Consider the following 15,215-nt stretch of genomic DNA (forward strand, 5'->3'; position numbering starts at 1 on the left):
CCTCTTCGGTCTGTGATGTGGCCTGCTACTAATCAAGTAAATCAAATCCCTATCCTTCAGAACCATCCAGATGGATCTCTAAAATCCATGCAATACTGGGTGTTTGATGAAACCACAGCTTCCGCTGTGATCAAACTTGAACATGGATGCATTCGTCTATATGACAAGAGGGATCTGCTACAATTTGGAAGATGGGACATACATGAGCTTTCTCATCATCAGATCAAGGTGGTTGAAGACCTTTTTGAGTCTGCTGCTAAGGAGTACACTTCAATGGTTGCTGATATTATTCAAAAGGAGATGTGGAATGGAGCTATGGGAAAGTCTGATGTGCTGGTGGTTGACAAAGACTGAATCATGCTAGCCCCAAACCAAGGGGGAGATTGAAGGGCCAATATATATGGTTTGGGCTAGGCATCCAATGTATAAATGAGTTAGGGCATTTGTGTTTGTATTTTGGAAGTCTTTTGTATATGTTTGATGTTTTCGGTCTAGGAAGCTTTCGGTTAAGGTGTGACCGAAAACCAGTTTTCGGTCTGCTGACCGAAAACTGTTTTCAGTCCTTGTGGGTATATATAGGTTGTCAGGCTGTCAGATCTCAGAGTTGTTCATTTGCTGTTTTCGGTCCTTGAGTTGTATCAGACATTTCCTTGTGTGAATTGTATGCAAGCTCAAGTTTCACTCCATCTTCTACTCCATTTCTTCTTTATTTCTTATGCTTGATTGATCACTGGTGAAGATCCTTCCATCAAGGACCTTACAAAACCATTTACCAAAAAGGTTCTTATAGAAGATCAGATATAACATGAGTATAAATAAGGAAAGCAATAAAAGACATGAATAAGTCACGTACCAGTAACCACATCTGGCGTCGTACGAGCCTCCTCGCCTGTCAACTGAAATACCCTGCTCCTAACAACAAGCGCCTCTGCCTTACCCTGGCGGCCATCTATGATCCTCAAGGTTGTCGGAGCGGGTGCTGCGAATGGTCCCCTTGCTGCTAAGCTCAGGCAGTTGGCGTTATTATGGCCCCTCTGATTGCAATGGAAGAAAATCAAATCACACACTTGGGTGGTGGTGGTAGTGCAATCCCTATTGAAGTGACCCGTCCTGATGCACTTGAAGCAGCCAAAACCACCCACCATGCACGCCCATCGTGCATCTTGGCACATCAGCCCCGACCCTACTGGACCCTCAATCTCAAGTCAAAAACCTTGGGCTTCTTTCCCGAACCGTCAGAACTATGAACCTGATCCAGCTCCCACTTCTTCTCCATCTCCATGTCAATCTCTCTCTGGCTCGCGCCACCATATCATCTAGTGTCTTGCAACTAGATCTGCTCACAAACTGTCTGATATAGCTCCTTAACATCTCGTGATATCTCGCATTCTTCATCTCCTCGTCCGCCACATACTGCAGGACCTCTAACACCCTCTCTCAAAACATAGCAGTGATATATGCCACCATCTCAGTAGTCTAGCGAAGGTCCTGAAACTCCCTCACCAACTATTGGACCTCAAGTACTGATGCAAACTCAACCCGAAACCTCGTCACGAAATCTTCCCATGTCATCGACTTAATCGTCTCGCCTCCCAAGGCATGTCTAACCTCCTCCCACCAGTCTCGAGCTCTGTCCTTCAGAAGACAAGATGCAAGTCTTACCTTTTACCCTTGGGGAAACAACTAGTATGGAAGGCATTCACGACATCCGCTAACCAATGCCTACTCCCAATCGGGTCCTTCTTCCCGAAGAACTCCACAGCCCCTCATGCCTAAAACTCATGGAAATTCAAAGTGTGAGCTCCCATCATCGCCACCATCTCAGAACGAAAAGCGCCCAAGCGCTCATCCATAATCTCCATGATACCCTCCTTGATCGTACCGAAGATCATTGGAGTCTGCTCAAGAATGATGTGGTTAATCTCTAATGAAATTAACTCCTACATCTGATCATCCATGATCCCAAACCAAATCCCTAACCTGAACCATCACCGGCACCAGAACCGTCGCCAGTACCCATATCGATACCATAACTTCCTCGAGTGACCACCATAATGAAAATAAACCATGAAAACCATCAGAATATACTCGAAGAAACTATCAATGCACATATCTCCTTAGAATTTCCAGGTCCGTCCTTGTCTCGGGTACAGACCTTGTGCTTCTAGTAGTACGCGCACAATACTACCTTTCACACCTTCCTCAAGAGCTGCCCTGATTCTATCATATGATTCCTGAATGTATCCTTAGCCCTAATCTAGCATGCAATTCATATATCAAGCATATTGGTTATACTACATTGGTATAGGTAATTTAGAAACCACTTACTTGAGCTCGGTTGATTGCATGCACAACACCCCTTTTCTTTTATTGGAAAATCCTTTAATTAAAACATTTCTCTTTTAAAAATATCTATCATACCCTCAGTTTGAGTTCAGACATACCTGAGAGTATGCCCAAATCCCTCAAACCAAGGCTATGATTCCAACTTGTAACGTGCCAAACCCAAAACCTAAAATTTTGTTTTTATATTAAATAAAACATCAGCCAAACGTTTTTATCAAAGCCATAAGGAAATCATAGTATATATCAGTAATCATCCAAAATACATCAGAGTTAACAAAACGGAAATCATGGTGTGTGCGATGCAATCATCCCGAGCTTTTCCCCTTCGAATCGGAAGTACCTGAAACATAAACTAAAAACCGTAAGCACAAAGCTTAGTGAGTTCCCCAAAATACCACATACCATACATACAATGGGCCTTACCCAACAATCATCTGGCGCCGCCCGTCATTGGCCCCCGCCCGACATCGAGCCTCGCCCAGAACAGATCTGCCAGTAATCATGCGATGGGCCCCGCCCAACACACTCATCAGGCCTCGCCTGGCATCGGGCCCCGCCCGATATACAAACAAACACATACAACACATGCAAGAGTCATACAAATAGCTATCATACAAATAACAAAAATTTATGGGCCGGTACTGGTGCCTTCGACCCATCAAGCACTGCGAGGAGACTCACATCTCAGTCTGAACAAATAGTTGAATAGGTCTCGGATCTAATTATCAGCTCTACCCATCACTTATTCAACAAATAGTGACCAATCACAAATACCCTTAGGTCAAACTTGGTAAAGGTCAAAAAGTCAAAGTCAATGGTCAAGGTTAACCCTCCACGTCGTGGCCATCCTTGGCCACATCAGGGTGTTCAAACGACAAAACAGTCATGTTTCCCCTGGTCGTCGCACCATGGCAGACTAGGCCACGTCGTGGGAACTGGATCCAAAAGGTCCTAATGAGATAACTTAAATCCTCCAATTCGAAAAGGTACCAAAGTCCCAATACGATCATTACTAATGTCCAAAAAGGGTAAAGTTTGCACCTTTATCCCTTGAGATCCACCAAGAGGTCTAGATCTCAAGTCTTAGATCCAAAAGGCTAAAGAATGTCAAGGGCTTAATCAATAAGCACTTAATCCTTTGAATCTCAAGCTAATCTGCTCCAGAAGAGCTTATAGCATCAAAACCATCCTAAAGATTGATGGTTTTTAGACTTGCATGTCCAATGCAAATCTTGGACTCAACATAGGTCAAAATGGAATTTTATGACCAAAATCTTATGCATAACACAAACCAACCACCAAACTTTAGATCCAAACCATGAACTACTCCGAATGATCCAGAGATTCATAAAGTTGCAAACTTTATGAAATCTCTCAATCCCATCTAACAAGATCTAAAAGAAATGGGACAAAATACAAGATCTAGCACTCTATAATCATAAACCTTGGAACTTGGGGACTTATACGAGTCCAGAAGATGCACAATAAGATGGTGAGAAGAGTTGCTTGTTGAATCCAAGTCTAGAAGTCACCTCTTTCTTCTTCTAAACCCCAAAAATCAACACAAAAATCTTCGAGAGCAACAATAGAGGATAAGGTTTACTTGGAGGCTGAGAGAGTGTGAAGGAGGCTGAGGGTGAGCAATCCTATCCATCACATTCCCATAAATAGGGCGCACAGCCCGGAAATTAGGGTTGCTCATTAAACAGCTGCCACGCCGTGGCCATAGGCTGCCACGCCCTCGCGGCCATATAAAAATCCGTGACACAATAACCATCACCACATCGTGGGATACCTGCACCACGACGTGGTACCGCCTAAAATCCAAAATTTATTAATTTATATACATCCAAGAGTCTGGACGTTACAGTATTAAGGTTGTTACACATATGTATAGGATATATTTTAAACATTTTAAAATCTTTAAAGTTTAAAATTTAATTTTAAATTAACTATTAATCTTTTCAAACCTATAAACGATTTATCTTTATCTTTTAATTTAACTATTAGTTAAATTAATTAAATCATTTAAATACATTATGAATTTAATATTTATCTTTTGATTAACATTAATTAAATCATATTTTAAAGACCATAAGGATAGTCATACATTTATCTTATAACAAGATTAGGTTTCTATATTTATATCCTTAAGCTCAAAATTAGAGTTTTTAATCATATAAGACAAGTAAAAAATTGGATTTTAATAGAACCAAAACCAAATAATGACTAAAACCAACATACCAATCAGATAAGGCAGAAAAGGCACACAAATCGAAAAAATAGAAAGGCGCGGCAAGATTTTCGATTTTTTTTTTGTTCTTTTGTTTTTTATTCATCTCATGCATACTTAATGTAAGACAACCAAAGCTCTGATACCACTGATGGTTTTTGCAGGTTGTAAAATTCATGTACAATGCGGAAAATAAAACACTTAACAATTAAGGGTACGTGCAACCTATAACGATCTATATCTTCACATTAAAGAGAACATACTATGAACTACAAACCCTAAAAGAACCCTAGTATAATAGAAAATGCTAGATTAGGGTTACACACCTTTTGAATTATCGTTGCAAACAATTTCTTTGGTTCCATCCTTTGTAGATCTTTAGAAAGCTAGCACCAAAAGGATGATGTCTCTGATGGTTCATACCCAAAGCTAGATACTACAACACAAGAGAGGAGATAGGAGAGGGAAGGCAAATTCTGGTTAGGGTATCTCTTAAAATAGTGGTCGAAACATGAAAACCTTATGCCCCTTTATACAGCTGCAGGAAACACTAAAAACCCTACATTTGAACATAAAATAATATTATTTCAAATCCTAATAATTATCTACTTTCCTTTTAATAAATGAATAATTTTAGATTGCCTTACAAGGTACTCCAAAACTGCCCACACCAATAGGTTTCTAGAACCTCTCATTTGTTCAACTGTTAAGCAATTATCAAGCAGCCCATGTACTTCTAATTAATTCCAATTGATCCAAAATTAATTCCAAATTATCTCAAATCAATTTATTAATAAATTTAATCTATTTCTAATTATTTTATTAATCATATAATAAACTAATAAATTATTTCTTTCTCTCTACAAATGTCATTCTAATCAGTTTTAGTTATGGGGGCAACTCAAAAAGGGCTCTGCTTTTACTTACATTTTTATACCTATTTAGTTATAAGCTTAGACACCTTAATCCAACATATTCAACCCAAAATATAGAAAAAAGGGTAAATAGTTATTTATAATATTTGTACATATGTTTTTTTATTCCTAAAGTTCATACTTGTAACAATTATTATGTATAAGAATTTTGAAGTGGTTTCCATCCTTTTGAATCACTGACATCTACAATGCAAAAATGCATATAATTACTGGAGTTAGAGATAATAGAGCCATAACTCGATTTATTACTTGTATCTTTATCAAAGCAAACTATCCACTTAAAAAGACTCTGATTGTTATGGCCAAAAGCAAACCAGCCACCACCACCACTACCAAGAAGACAGTAGCTCCTTCCACCTACACCTACTACTAATTTATTATAGTTGTCTTTGCTTTTTACCAGGCTTGTGATATTAGGATATCTACTTATAATATTATGAAGCGAAAAAGTTTGCTTACTGTTTGGCATTCTTTGTGTATGTTTCTGATACATCATACTTCTCTTTGTTTAATACCCCTTGGATTTCACCTTTGTTTGAGTATAGATCCTTGTTAAAATCCCAAAAAAATTTAATAACAGATAAAAACTTCTACATTTAAAAGTTATCCTTAAGAAAACATCACAACCATTTACTCCTACAACACTTATGTGTTTTATCGCAATAATCAAATTATAAATTCATGAAATATAAAATGAAGCTAATTTAAATTTTCCAATACGATTGCACAAATTACGAACCCTAAGTTCCAACTTAATAGAAAATAAAGGTAGAAGACCAGGAAAAAAAACCCTGAAATTGAATCTTAATTCTCTTAGGCTTAGATTTACGAAACGGAAGAAGTAACGAGGAAAGGATATTGGAAGAGTAACATGAACACATATCTAGTTGAATTGGTAGCTCCGACATGTGTGGCGACTAACGGGGGAGCAACGGAGAAAAAAGGAGGAGTTAGTGGAGGAAGCAAGGGAGAAAAGAGGCGGAGCTAGCGGAGGAAACGATTGTGAGAAGGGGACGAAGCCATGGAGCGATGGTTGTCGTGCTTTTTAACGATGGGAAGCACTTTTGAGGCCATAAACAAGGAAAATTAAATACGGCAAAGTTTTTTTCTTTTAAGATTGACATGTAAAAATATAAAAACCATCGTGCAATTTTTTATTTTTTTTATTTATGACACTAAAACATGATATACATTTTATATGTTGTTAATTAATTCAAAATATGATTCAATTATGTTATGAACTGGATTTTAAGAACATATTCAATAACATAAAATCAACCAAATGGTTCTAATATTGATTGAAAACACTCTATGATACCCAAAAGTTTACAAAAACTAAAGATAGGTTAGCTGATTCGAGATAGCCACTCTCCCAAGAGGAAATAATTCCAGATTTCACAAAAAAGATTGATACCTCCCTTTCTATCCCACTACCCTCTTATACTATCTGTCATAACAACTAAACAATATAAAATACCCATAATTCCCCTGTACCCACAAGATTCTCTTTATTTGATAATTACCCCAAACTACCCTTTATCTAAAATTAGGTGACCAGAGTGGGTACATAACAAATTATTTATTTCGTAACTTCTTCAAATTTTACAAAAGATGACATCATTTTTAAGACATACGTTTTTGTATGTAATGCATGTTATCCGCAATTTTATACATATGTAACGTTACCCTTGTGCAAAAACGTGAAAGAAGAAATCCATAATATGAACAATAGTCCGGAACGAGACATTCAGAAGAAAATGGTTATTTTTCAAAAAACGTAATTGAAGTGGTTGTTTTCTTAAGAAAAAACTCATTTATAAATGTTGGATTACTTAATTTCCCTTTCTTTGCAGCAGCGGCTCGCCAGTTGACTTTATAATTTTGGGCCTAAGAAAAAACCATATGGTTGAGAGAAAAATGTGCAAGGGCATGTGTACCAGGAGTAGCTAGTACCATTGTCGATAGACGTGATAAACGTAGTGAATGACCTTATATTAGGGCAAAAGGACATAGGCACAAGAACTAGCCAGTCAAATGCTTGTTAATCATTTTTTTCAGTTTGTTTATTTTAGTATATTCATATGCAGATGGAGTTGTTAAATACACCCAAGTGGAAGCTAGCCTTCGTGCCTCCAAGTGACTGAATAGATTATATCTTATTTGGTTTTCACTATTATTCATCAGAATTGGTCTAATGGACCAAGATTCTCCATAATTAGATGTACCCAAACCGGCTAACAGAAAATGTCAACCAACCAATTACTTTTCTGATACATTAACATTGCAAATGTTCTAATTGCCGGAGATAAGAAACAACACTCTTCTCTTTTGTTTGATACTTTTCATGAAGGATAAATCACACAACTAAATATAATCTACACCTCTGTTCAAGCGGACTCAACCATCAACCTATCCGCTGAGGACACCTATCTTCCCAACAACTTCTGGCATCACTAAGCCACTGGCACTTTGGTTTGTTATAAAGATTATTTAGGAAACCAGCATAATTTCATACATGAAGATTGCCCATGGAAAACATAGAGTGATGATTATATAATTTGTACTCTGAATTCGTTTTCTAATTACTTGGAAGGCAGTTCTAAGACACGGAGCGATTAACAAATTCTTTATTTTGTTATTTTGCCAATATTCACAACGAGTTAGGATTTTTGAATATATACTTACTGAGTTTGAAAACATAAGATATTGTGTCAAACATACAATACACATATTTCACCTTAAAAGTCCACACCCTGTTTGATTGGAGTATAGTTGGTAAATGGAGCTAAGGTTGACAATGTAAAACAAGACATATTATGAAATTAAAAGGTCATAAAAAAAAGTTTGGTTTTAAATAAACTCTAAAACAGCTCATCCATAGACGCATTCACAGGGGACTTAGTTATCATCAAAGCTATAAATTGAAAACTCTACAACTTCCTAATCATCTCTCCCTCTGTGCATGTGTCTCTAAGCAATATGGCAATCCATAAGCACATTGCATTTCTTCTACAATTTTTTGCTAGTTGCTCTTGTTTTTGACATCGCCAATGGCTATCCGCTAAAGTTAGGGTTCTACCAAAAGACGTGTCCCAGAGCTGAGGCTATTGTAAAAAGGACAACAGCAAACTACATTTATCGTGCTCCTTCTCTTGCTGCTGCTTTGCTCCGAATGCAATTTCATGATTGTTTTGTGAGGGTATGTGCAATAACAACGTGCATTGCTTATCTATTTTAATTAATCTTATTAATTTTTGTTTATGATAGAAATTGTGTGATGAAATGATATATATGACGTTTCTACAGGGATGTGATGGTTCTATGCTGATAAACTCTACCACAAGTAACCAAGCCGAGAAAGACGGAATTCCAAATCTTTCCCTCAGAGGATTTCAAGTTATTGATGCTGCAAAAACTGCTGTAGAAGGGGCATGTCCTGGTGTTGTCTCTTGTGCAGACATCCTAGCTTTGGTAGCTCGAGATGCAATCTACCAGGTATTTAATTGTCACAATAAATATTTGCATGAAAAAAAAAATCTACGGTTTTTTTTTCTCTTTTTCTATATATAATTAAGAGAGATCAAAGGTTGACTCCTAGACCTTCACTAGGGCACATTAATGGTGACGTGTTTATGTCTTTTACATTCTTCTAAAAAAACCTACGTATTGTTTTTTCTTTTTCAGATTAAGGGCCCATATTGGCAAGTGCCATTAGGGAGAAGAGATGGAAGAGTATCAATAGCATCCGAGAGTTTTACACTACCTGCTCCTTTTGCCAACATTACTCAACTCAAAGCACAATTTGTCTCCAAGGGTTTGAACGTTAAAGATCTGCCCGTTCTTTCAGGTATTTAATCGGTACATCTTTTTATTTTTTTTTATTTTTTTTTTTAATAACCAGTGTATACAAAACAGATTTTCCTTTTAAATAATTCCCGATACCATGCATTTTCTTTTCGTTTTACTCTTTGTAATACGTAAGCAAAAAAGACAATAATATTGCCTAACCAGGTATAAATCAATTTTTTAATGGAACGGTATATATGAAAAATGCAACTTTTTCTATGGTAGGAAAAAAACAAGGTTTTCCCACTTTAGAAACTAAGAGTTTTAACTTTTTCTGAACTTATACCCCTATAATGACTGTTTGTTAACAACCAATATAACATTTGAAATTGTATTTGTTTAAAGGAGGACACACCGTCGGGATTTCACACTGATCTACCATTGCGACTAGGTTGTACAATTTTACAGGCAAAGGCGACACTGATCCATCCCTAGACCCGAGGTATGTACCTCAATTGAAAAGAATATGCTTTCCAACCGACAAAACCACACTCCTTGCAATGGATCCAGGGAGTTCAAAATCATTCGATGAGGATTACTACAGTGTTGTCTTGAAAAGGAGAGGCTTGTTTCAGTCCGATGCTGCACTTCTAAATGATAAAACAACAAGTGCTTATGTCAAGCTTCAAGCTAAGTCTCATGGGTACACATTCTTTAAAGATTTTCAAGCATCAATGGTGAAAATGGGACAAATTGGAGTTCTAACCGGCAAGGCCGGTGAGATCAGAAGACATTGCGCTCTAATAAACTAAATGAGTTGAAGTAATTATGTTTTTCCCTCAAAACTAACTAAATTAAAGAGTGATTTGATTTTAATAAGAGATATCAAGGTAATTCATCCTTGTTACTTCCACAAGATGCCTTATTTTTCAGTTCCAATTTATTGTTGCTTGAATGTTGGTGCTATGTAAAATTCAATTATGTTAGACATAGAACATATTCTTTCTGTAAAATGGTGATGTTAATATTATTATGGAGTACATAATTTATTGTACAAACACTACCATGAGAAAAAAAATCGCTTAAGTTCCTGTTGTAGTAAAAAGCCATAGATAAAAGACATTTGTCTTTCGTAGAAAGCATCATCATAAACAATGAATGGCAACCCTACTAGAAAACTAGGTAAGTTGCTACAAAACATACCTACAGAATCAATAGGAAAATACCTACGAAATAGCGACTGATTGTCTATGAAAAATGGTTGCCCTATTTTAGTGACAGATTTCCTACAGAATAGCTACAAATTATAATTGTGTAGGTATTCTGTAGGCAATTTGCTACAAATTATAATTGTGTAGGTATCCATAGTAAACTTTTATTTCCTCCTTTTTATTAGCTAAATTATTACTAATATTTAATATATTATTGGTGGGTTTTGTGTACTATAACACTCCTATGGTGCACATACAACCCTAATAGCTTTGGATCTAAGTTTTCTCTAGTTATACATGCAACAAAAATATTATCCAAAGCATGAACCTATCTAGCATACAAATTTGGTACATGAATCATAAAACTAGTTAAAAGAATACCTCTTAATTATTTGTAGCTTCTAGTTGTTGGCATTCCAAGAGCTTACCACCTCAAGTGTGATGCCTCAAACAAGTCACAAACACCATGAACAAAATGAGGAACTTGAGAGAGAGGTTATGAACCACCAAAAACTGCCAGGCTTCTCTTAGAATGCACAAGTGCCTATTTTAGGGTTTTAAGGGTTATTTTTATAGTGTAGAATACCAAGAGTTTAAACTTGTAAATCCTAATCCATTTCCTTGGGCCTTTAATCCAATAATCAATATGATAAGCCCTTTGGACGAAATCCTCATGGACTCCACAAAGATTTAGTCCACATAATCAACACGGATCATTAGCTCGAACTATAAGTATCACTGATTTACTTAATCAGTCCTCATTAATTTAATTAGTCTCTTTTGATCACTAAATTAATTCCAAATTAATTTTTGATCAATACCAATTAAATAATATGATTTCTTAATTAATATATTATTCATATAATATATTAATAAATCATAAATAACCTCTTTCTCAAATATCCATCCTATCAAATTGTTCTGGTGAAGGCAACCCAAATAGACCATGCTACTCTCGGTTCAAGTACATACCAATTATAGTTATGGGCTTAGATACCTAATCCAACACTCTCCCACTAGGATCAGTCTTATAACTATAACTGCAAGTACGACTTCAAAACCTGACTAGCAATCGTAGCTCTCAAAAGCCGTTGTCGAACTCTGACCTAGTCAATGATGCATCCATTAGATAAGGGATCATATATTCCTCCATTCTAGATATCGTATGAACTGAGACATTGATTATAATCATTCTCTCTGTTCATGTGTTGTTTCCCGATTTCCGATTTATGATGACCGACTAATTGAACAAGTCAAATCAGTCCAGACATGGCGAAGCACTTAGGGTTGTCATCACTAAATCATCGAGGGGCCCATATATATCTCTTTTATCCCTCTTAGGGTAAAAGGAACGGATAAACTTCGACTCATATGCTTGCTGTATTTACTCATCAAATCACACACAACAATACGTTTTATAACACCAAGTTACTGGTGCGTTTTCATATCATCAATGTGCAACCGACTTGTAAACTGCAACTCATATCTCTCCGTTTCAAGAATATAAGATATTATCGTCTCACAATCACTCGTGATAAAATCCATGAAGTGATTCAGATGAGCGTGACTTTAATCCAATACTCAAATCTTATTACACGAGTACTCATGAATACTGCATCAAACTTGTGCTACGTCTAACACTTTAGACAATGTACAGACGGATTCATGACAGTCTAACTTCAATACCTACTTCCAAAGTATGATGTGGATGTTTGAATAATCTTATTATTCGGGAAGTCAAAACATGCGAAGTGAAACACAAGAATAATCTAATCCAATATGGTCTCAAAACTTTTGAGTATAAATAAAACACCTTTTATTTAATCACCATATTGATTACACATTATTCATTGTATTATGTTTCGACTAATCAACTGAATATTTGAATTAAAACAATAGGCATCCCATGCTCCAAGCATGCACACTATGTTTACCTACGATCCTTACTTTGTTAAATAGATCAATTGTAAACATTTCCAATGACACTCATTTCACAATTCCAAATCCTTATCGTAAGTGTAAGAATACCAAGTCCTTGCCACTTACTGTAATCTGTTAGATTCTAAGCTTATATGCAGTGATCCTTTTGTAACGACTATGTACACAAGTCACAGAGACTTTGCCAATTACAAAACTTTCCCTTGGAGATTATTATAAGACAATTCCATAGAAACGAAGTCTCATATTCAAAGCACATTCCTTTGAACATCCTTCTTGCATAAAAGTTTCTAACTTACTCATAGATTCTTGATATCTAACTCCCATTATGGAAACTTTTCCATGATTTCCATATGACTATCCATTCTAAATAGAATCATATCTATTCAGAATTATATCAATATGGTCCATTCATTATATACTTCCAACTGTCCTTAAGCAACCAATCCTTAGCGAACCTCAAATCGTCCTTGACAGTTGTTTAATAAATTTAGTCATATCCGGTTCTTGTCCTTTTTCCCTCTTAATGCCCTAGGCATTTGGAAAATTAAAACACGTGAATATTATAGGATATGCAATCGATCCTATATCCGAGGCATATGGGATACCATTCATAATGTCTTACATAAAGACGTGATACTTGACCACTCTCTTGCTATAATATTTCCATATATAGAATTTCAAGATGGTATTCATATATATCCATGACTAAGTTTGATTAATACTTCAATCTAAACTTTTCGATTCGAAATAAAGTATAAGTATCCTCTCCCTTACTATAGCGAAACAACTTTTCAAATTTTGCATCTTTGCAAATGTGTAACCTTTGTTTCCCATAACTAGTATTTCTAACTTGCAACACTTCACATAATAATCATGCTCCCACTATCATGATAATTATATTCTTACTAGCATAACACTTATGCTCCCACTAGATTTGACATGTACTCAGAAATCAGCTGAACTTCTAGAAATCAATACTTATTGACTTTCTTTCTGATACGTGATGCTTCGATAAGCCTTTATCTAAGCTCATACACCTTTTATTAGAAAGAGCATATGTGTGTCTAAACTATTCAGAACTTACAACAATAAGTTCCGGATGTTCAAACTATTTGCCATTTCTCTCAATTCGAACTATGAAGAGGGATGTCGTAATCATAATCGAATTTGAGAACGCAACTAACACAACTGCTATCTCCTTAAAATCTACTTAGTGAAAGCGTTTCCTCACAATCATTTTCATGAATTGGAGAGAAACCTTATTACACTTAGATTTTATGGTGCAAGTGTTCCTATTGTTGGGTTTTGAGCATTCTAACACTCATATGGTGTACATGCAACCCTAGAAACCTTGGATCTATGTTTTCTCTAAAATACATGCAAATTTGTTTTCTAAGGTTTACAACCTAAGTAACATGTTATGGGGTACTTGTAATATAAAACATTAAGTAGAATAACATACCTTTCTTTTGTAGTTGATTGCTTGGAGTTTTTGAGCCTAGCATCAATAGTGTGGATGCCTCAAGTGGTGTCACAAATCACCCAAAAGAATTTGGAAATACTTGAGAGAATATGATGCTCACTAAAATCGGTCCACTCTTGTTTCTCACACACACTAGTGCCAATTCTAGAACCAAGGACCTCTTTATATAGTATGGAGGATTAGGGTTAAACCCTAATACCCATGACTCTTCATTTACCTAGGATCCATGGGTTAAAAGCTCCATGGACTATCCATGGACTTCCATATACTCTTAGCCCATCCTAATTAAATCTTAGCCCAATCCATATATATTTTTGAGTCCATATTTAATTAGCCTCTTTTGATCACTAAATTAATTCCAAAATCAATTCTTGATCAACACTAATTAAATAATATGATTTCATATTAATATATTACAACTTATAATTATAATATATTAATAGATCATAAACATCTTATTATCAAAAGTATATCCATACAAATTGTTAGGTGAAGTGCAATCCAAATGGACCATGCCGGGTCGGGTCAAGTTCATACCAAATATAGTTACGGACTTAGACACCTTATCCAACAGTCTCCCACTTGAATAAGTCTGATAACTATAGTTGCAAGTATAACTTCAGGAACCAACCAGCAATCGTAGCTCTTTAAAACTCTGTTGAACTATGAAACGCCATTTAAGATAAGTGATCATATAATCCTCTGTTCTCAAGATATCAGTCGGACAAATACATGGAACAATGTCGTACTTATTGTCCAACAATTGTTTCTCGATCTCAGATTTGTTTGACATAGAACTAAATTGAACACATCAATTAGGTTCTGACCGAGCCCGGCACATAAGTCAAAACCAAATCATTGAGGGGCCCAGATATCCCTTCTATTGCTAGAAGGAACAGATAAACTTTGACTCATATGCTTGTACTAACTACTTGTTGAGTTATGCACAAAAGCATGTTTTATGACATCAAGTTACTGATGCGTTTTCGTACAATCAATGGATAACCAACTCATAGTCAACAACTCACATCTCTAGTTTTGAAGATATATATGATATTACCGTCTCACGATCACTCGAGATAAATTCCATGAAGTGATACAAGTGAGCGTGGGTTTAATCCAATACTCAGACCTTATGAGCACTCATGAATGTTGCAGCAACCAAATTCATGACAGTCCTAATTCAATACTTACTTCCAACGTATGACCGACTGTGGAGAGTTTTGAATAAAATAATTATTCTAGAAGTCAAAACATGCAAAGTTGAAACAATAGTAAAT

At 36.0% G+C, this 15,215-nt stretch overlaps 1 pseudogene across 1 annotated transcript; it reads left to right on the forward strand.

Moving 5' to 3' along the window:
* Positions 1 to 1,025: 1,025 nt before the first annotated feature.
* Positions 1,026 to 10,306, forward strand: LOC145131488 (peroxidase 27-like; annotated as a pseudogene). Its single transcript, XR_013717785.1, has 5 exons — positions 1,026 to 1,158; positions 8,490 to 8,713; positions 8,821 to 9,009; positions 9,199 to 9,361; positions 9,706 to 10,306. The product of XR_013717785.1 is annotated as a peroxidase 27-like (transcript).
* The last annotated feature ends 4,909 nt before the right edge of the window (positions 10,307 to 15,215 follow it).

The sequence above is a fragment of the Lactuca virosa genome, chromosome 8 (genome assembly GCF_052849685.1).
Source record: "Lactuca virosa cultivar CGN04683 chromosome 8, Lactuca_virosa_CGN04683_v6, whole genome shotgun sequence".
Lineage (NCBI taxonomy): Eukaryota > Viridiplantae > Streptophyta > Magnoliopsida > Asterales > Asteraceae > Lactuca > Lactuca virosa.